Genomic DNA, 6,722 nt, shown 5'->3' with positions numbered 1-6,722 from the left:
ATGCAATGTATTTTCATTATTCCACTTCACTTGCATCTCCTAGTAGAACGCCCGTGCGTTGCAACGGGCTATATTGACGACTTCTTTTTTTTACGTCAAAGCACTCTTCTTTTCGTCCATTCTTCCTTCCCCCAATTAAAAATGTTTCTCAGAGTGATATGTGAATGGATAAATTTACAACGATACTAAAATATGAAGGACTAAAACCATATTTATGGAAGAACATATTTCTACAACACATTCGACATGAAACTTATGGTGTTTGATAGATTGGATAAAACATGATGCTGACTTAGCACCAAATCTCATTGATATTTCAAAACATGGTTGTCGTACCATTGTACCTCAAAGATCTGTCTCCCCCTTCCTCGGTCCCTCTCTAGTAGCCGTCTCATGAGCCGGTCGTCATTGTTGCTGTTGATGGCGATGACAACAATGAGGAGGAACACCACAAGAGCTAGATGTTCTTGACCTCTTCCCTATGGTAACTGCCGCCTCTGCATTGGGTGTCGTTCATCAACACCACCGCTGCGCCAGCTACTACTTGTATAGAAAATAAGAAGATAGAAACTTTGTGTGTTGGGTGGGCTTGAATTTGAAATTATAGCCTTATAGGAGGAAAACTTATATGAAATATGCTACAAAAATATCATCTTGTGTTTAAAGCCATGGAAACAAGATCTTTAATAAGGCCATGAGAAGACATGTGCAAAGCAACATAGTACTAAGGTGACTATGCTTTGCCATGGATTCAAGAAAGACATGAAAGTCCAGCTATAGTAATTTTCTCCTACACATTATGTGTAATTTAGACATAGATCTATTCAAGTCCAAAAAGAATAGTGATGAACACTGATTTATCACAATTTTAATCACAACACCTGTTTAAAAGATCCAGGGAGAGAAAGAGATCCATCCAGGGAGCAAGCATGTATCGTTTATGACGGCCAAAGTGCAAAAGTAAAAAGGAAAACGACCAGCAACAGCACCACAACCCAGTTCTCCTTCTAGCACCGCGTGCAATGAAGAGGGTCTGAGCTTGAAACAACAGCCTCGTTGGGTCTTTTTTGTTGCAGCCGAGATGTAGGGGATTGCAAGCACCCTGCCTAGAGGATTCCAGAATGAAACCTGCAATATATAAAGGCAAACAGAAAATCATTAAAGGCAATCTTAGAGGTGCAAAATCATCAAGCTATGGATGCCCTCATAGAGAGACTTCTTGTCATCAAAACCGACAAGGTACAACTTGCGTACTCACACAGCTCCCACCGTCTAATTTTACTTTTTACCAATCCAAGTTATTTTTAAGGCTTCATTGGTATGCTGCAAAATCACACACATGTATAGAAATTACCATTACAATTTGTGTGGCATTCATAGAAGTTACTCCCTCCGTCCCATAATATAAGTGTGTTTTTGACTCTAGTATAGTGTCAAAAACGCTCTTATATTTTACGACGGAGGGAGTAGAAAAAAATGCTAATCCAGTTTAGCTTGATTGGTTACCTTGGTAAACCCACATGTCATTGAACTTAATTATACCTTTTCTAATTTGGGAAGGAATGGGGAAAACATTTGTAGTCTGCACAGTTGTTATATGTAGATGTATTGTCTACCCAACAAAGGCCTTTTTTAGGAGAAAGGCAGGAGCTTTGCCCAATTCATTAAGAGAGGAAAATAAAATTACAGAATGGCCCTGTTTATGAGGAAAACAAGGCCGAAAACCACGCGATTTAAAAGGGAAAATTGTGCAAAGCCCCGAAAAAAGAAGAGAAACAAAAAAGAAACAACAATTCCGACATCAGCCAACTCGAAACTATACCACCAACTTGCCCACACCCCAGAGATGAGTGGATGAACTCTTCCGAGATGCCTTCAAGAAGGATAACGACGCCCAAGGGCGCCGCCGTTTCCTCCTTTTCCCGCTAGGATCGAAAATCCTGTATTTTCCATATCCATACAATCGAGTCATTAGGTTTCTGAAATAGTGTAATGGAAAAAGAAGTGCTTCGAATCATTGCTATTTGACTCGGACCTGTTCTGAAAAAGTTGAGGTATTTTGAATTGTTTGTTGACACGGACAAAGTAAGTCGCGGTCATCGACCCCCTTCGAAGACTTAAGATTTCGCCCAGAGTGACCCACAACAGCTGGCAGACCTCAGGAGATGGCCGCCCACACCAACAACCCCCACGGCAACCCTTAAAACCAGCAAGCCATGGTCTAGTGAAGAGGAGGAACTCATCGATGACAACTCCAAAGAGGAGGGAGCTACAATGCCATGGTCGCTGGTATCCTTCAACGCCCATCAAACCAAGACTTTCGCCCTAAGCCCCTCGACCTAACCCAGCCCCGAGGAAGGAACTCAGCCACCGCCGATCGAGAGCAAGCCAAGACCACGCTATACGGGCAACAGCAAACCATGACCACCAGTTCCGAGAGCCCTTCGATCGATCCGCACGACCAACATGGAGGCGAGTCAACACCAACGCACAACACAACACAACCGAGCCTCAGATACACCACGAAAGCCAAAGCTCACGCAGTAAGCACGGCCCGGACGCAGCCCAACCACGCTATACGGGACCGCCATGATCTGAGCCTTCGAGCCCGCTCCCGGGAAGCTGCCCCAGCAACCGAGTCGCCCACGCCTCCTAGGCCACCCACCTCACCACATCCGCCGACGCAAGAGGCACGACACCGCGCTGGCCGTTGCCCTCCGCTTGCCGCCCGCCCCATGAGCTCCCCAACTCATGGAGGACACAACCGCGGAGAAAAGGAACCGTCCCCGCTGCCGCCCGCTCGGCGACGGTGAGGGGAGGAGGAGGGTGGGGGTCGCCGGGCTTAGGGTCGCCCATGGGGATGGAGTGACATGGGGCTGGTCGGCATTTCACTGTCTAGCTGTTTTATCATTTCCAACAAAGGCCTTTCATGCAATATAATTGGGCTATTAAGTTCTAGTATCGATCATACTGTGAGAACAACAAAAAAGAGCATATTGTATACAACGCCACAATAATGATATCATAGACATACATAAAAGTACATGTTAGTACCTTGAGCATTTTAATCCCTTCCTCGTACGTTAGCTTCAACGTTTTCTCTAGGTACTGTATATAAATTAGAAGAAGTTGAGACAGTAAATTAAGCAAAAGCACACATATAACAACACAAAACAGTAAGGAGTAATGTCTTACCTTCAGAGGTTCAAATGGATACTGCCTATTTATTGTCTCGAGTTCCTTCTGACAATTTTCATTTGGGTGTTTGAATATTGCTACAATTAGCAATCTATGATATCACAAACCTGAAAACAAAAATCAGTACTTGGTCAGCATCGCTTCAATATACAAACTAAAGAATTATTTCCTCTAAATCTTCCTTGCCTCAAAGTAGTGCTCCTTAATCTCCATTTCTGCATCCAACCCAATAAACTCACATAGATGCCTGTGAGTGTTTGATTTTTCTGATCTAAATACCGGACCAGCCTCAAACACGCGCCCAAAGCCACCACAGATGCTCATTTGCTTGTATGATTGTAGAGACTGCGCTAAATAAGCAGGCTGGTAATTGTACGCCAGCTTGAATGGAGATGCACCAAGTTCACTTGATCCACCAATCAACTTTGGACTGTGGATCCCAAGTCCGAGAACAAAAACTCACTGAAAGTCTGCATGTGTATCCAACAATCATGACATGTACTCCCTATGTAAAGAAATATAAGAGCGTTTAGATCACTTCTTTAGTGATCTAAACACTCTTATATTTCTTTGAGGAGGGATTATGGACCAAAAGAAGAAAATAAACATTGCATGCTACAGAAATGGATAATAAAATCTATCTGCATGAGATGCCACATGAATGTCACAAACGTAAGCATAGTTTCGATGCACACTATCTCATGTTGCATGTTAAATACAGTTTTGTGCAAGTTGCCTTTTGCTGGTAGATGGAGATACTAAGATGAAAAAATGGTGACACAAAAATTGCTTTTCAAATGTTAATATTACCAAGACTAATCCATGAATAAAATGTATGCAACTATGCACAGTAAAGATACTTAAAATAGTTACTGTACTAAACTCACTGAAATAGAGCTATCAAAACCGGAGCCAAGGCTCAAATCTTGAACAACGATCAAAGCAGACTTCAGCCTTGTGGTTGCCGCATAGGCTCACCACACTGACAACACCAACTCTCTTCCGTCTTCTCAGTTTCTTGACAAAAAATGATACTGCTATTTGCACATTAGGGAGTAAATTATGCTTCAAGCATTCCTCAAACCAAATCGGCAATATGTAGGCTTAAAATATCAGCAGGCATCCACACAGATTTCTACAGCTGAAATATAGTGTTGTGATTTGTGTACCCATAATGCAGAATAACCTATTGTTCTATTTGGTGGTTAAATAAATAAACATTATTGTTTTTGGCTAGTGCCTGTAGAGCTACTAAATGATAGTCAGTGTCACTGTATATTTCTAAGAAAGAAAATTATAAGACTTCATTGGTTGTAAATAACGCTAATTGTATTGGTTGCCACCAATGTCGACTTGAAAAGAAAATTATGGAGCTTCAGTTCATATGCATCTAGTCATATAAAAAAATAAGAACACATGCTTCAGCTCCTGTTAGTTCAGTCACAAAAAAAATCACCACCAAAAATCAGAAGACAAAGTATCATTGTTATATTTGTTGACTTGATTGATTACTGTAGGTTAACACACCCAACTGGAATTAACCTGCAATAGGATAAAAGAAATTAAGATTTGAGACGTGTGTTATAGGGTTCATAGAAGAGAGAAGAGGGAGGTACCATAGCAAATCATTGGTCGCACAGTTTGACATTCAACTTTCCATTTGCCAATGAGACCTCAGGGATTCATATACATAAACGTTGATTGATATATCAGGTCCAACTCCCTGTAACTCATAAAAGTTACTGGGAAGTCAACTAAAAAACAATTCTCAGTAGAAGCATACGGCTTACCAATAAGGTGGACCAAAGGCCTTTATACAATCCTCTACCACTCTCTTCTCTACAAATTGTAGACAACGTGTGAAAGATGCCCTTGTAATACCTAGTGGTTTTCTGCAGAATTTTATAGACATGAAAGTTTAGCTTACTAAAACCTGTTCCTTTGGTCTGTAAAGCTGCATTGCATGAAAGCGTTAGGTAAAGATGCTCTAAGTTCTAACTGGAAGTTATATTGATTGATTGATTGGCTTAGTGTTATTCACAAATCACAAAAGGAAGAAAAGCATCACCTGTGTTGTCAGGTGATTTCGAACAACATCCAATGGGTAAGTTACAGATGCAGGTGTCACTCATGCTAGACCACCACCAAGTAAACATATAGACACTAACATAATTTGGGCCGTCCATTCCGTGAAGCTGCAACTATATTTCGAAATTTATAAACCTATAACAAAAAAACATAGTCACGAGAAATCTTGCAAGTTAACATACTAAAATTCAGTGCTGAACTTTTTGTATCGCTCATATCAATAGAAGCTGATGGCGGAATAAGAAAATCGATGTACAATTTTGACAAGATTGCCTTTCGAATATGCCCAAAACACTTCTTGTCGAACAACCCACAAAGCCATGTGCCATATACTACCCTTCCTTAGAGCTGCAACATGTGAATGCATACCTGCCACCTGTCGGATCAGTATGCCACAAGCTCATACAACAAACTTTATCATCAGCATATGGATTATGTGACAAAAAAATTACTGTATTCAAGAACATTTTCAAGAGATTGCAATTTTGTAGCTATGAACAGCATATGGTACATACAATGAATCCACAGCCAAGGTTTAAGTTTGGACCATGATTGGACAATACAGCGCAGAGTGTTGTAAATTAACAACAATAATAATAGGCCATGACTGTCAACCAGAGATATATTGTTTGGGGCAATCAATTCAAAGCGAGGGAAGAATATATATATCACATTCAGGGAACTAAGTTGATATTATCAGCATCCAATTCCTTTGAAGAATCTATATATGTGCAGTGTGAAGGCAGAAGGAGCACATCAGCACCATGAAATAGAAGAGAAATATTCCTTCACGCTCACAATCCGTGCACACGAGAACGCGGGAGATAAAAGAGGTGGCGGAAAGCCTATTACCTGCAAGAGGATGGAGAGTGGCGAGGATCGAGATGCAGATCTTGCCGACCACGCCGGCGAGGTGTGCGACGGTGATCCAGCCAAGGAGCGGCTGCGCTTGGCAGGGGAAGGCCCCGCCGACGCCATGGAAGAGGACACGGTGGCCGCCGCCAGTCGACGGCAACGGGGACCTGGCCGATATCACCAGGGCCTGGATATCACCTCCATCATCCCAGACACGCCTTCATGGTGGGCATCCTCACGGCCCCTTGAAACCGCAGCAGCTTCTCCTTGCATCCCCGTCGCCAGATCATAGCAAACTGCACACACGCCCGAAACAGATCAAGATGCGGAAATAACCAAACCAGAAGAAGTGGAGGAGGGATTCGTACCTGGTCGAGGCCATGCACCAGAGGGTGATCTGCGGTGCCCACGCCAGATCTCATCATGGCCGCGGGCGAGGGAGGCGGCGGCGGGGGTGATACGGTAAGGCGGGGGGCGGTGGCGGCGGAGCGGGAGATGGGGGCGACGGCTTCTCCTCGAGGGGATCGATACGAGAGGTGTTTGTGCCGGGTGGTGTTTTTTTGCGTGCGTGTGGTGGGTGT

At 43.1% G+C, this 6,722-nt stretch overlaps 1 long non-coding RNA gene across 3 annotated transcripts; it reads right to left on the bottom strand.

Annotated features, from left to right (window-relative positions):
- Window positions 1–659: 659 nt before the first annotated feature.
- Window positions 660–6,722, bottom strand: LOC109731489 (uncharacterized). Of its 3 annotated transcripts, XR_012202115.1 has the most exons (11): window positions 6,510–6,716; window positions 6,139–6,437; window positions 5,267–5,421; window positions 4,989–5,090; window positions 4,815–4,921; window positions 4,086–4,740; window positions 3,385–3,668; window positions 3,196–3,305; window positions 3,055–3,108; window positions 1,823–1,940; window positions 660–1,128 (listed from the first exon to the last, which is right to left on the bottom strand). It is a non-coding gene; the product is annotated as an uncharacterized lncRNA (long non-coding RNA). The 3 variants fall into 3 exon arrangements; XR_012202113.1 differs by lacking the exon at window positions 1,823–1,940 and having other exon boundaries at window positions 6,510–6,722; XR_012202114.1 differs by lacking the exon at window positions 660–1,128 and having other exon boundaries at window positions 1,495–1,940; window positions 6,510–6,720.

This window comes from Aegilops tauschii, chromosome 2 (genome assembly GCF_002575655.3).
Source record: "Aegilops tauschii subsp. strangulata cultivar AL8/78 chromosome 2, Aet v6.0, whole genome shotgun sequence".
In the NCBI taxonomy this organism is placed as follows: Eukaryota; Viridiplantae; Streptophyta; class Magnoliopsida; order Poales; family Poaceae; genus Aegilops; species Aegilops tauschii.
This window is presented reverse-complemented; position numbering and strand designations above follow the sequence as displayed.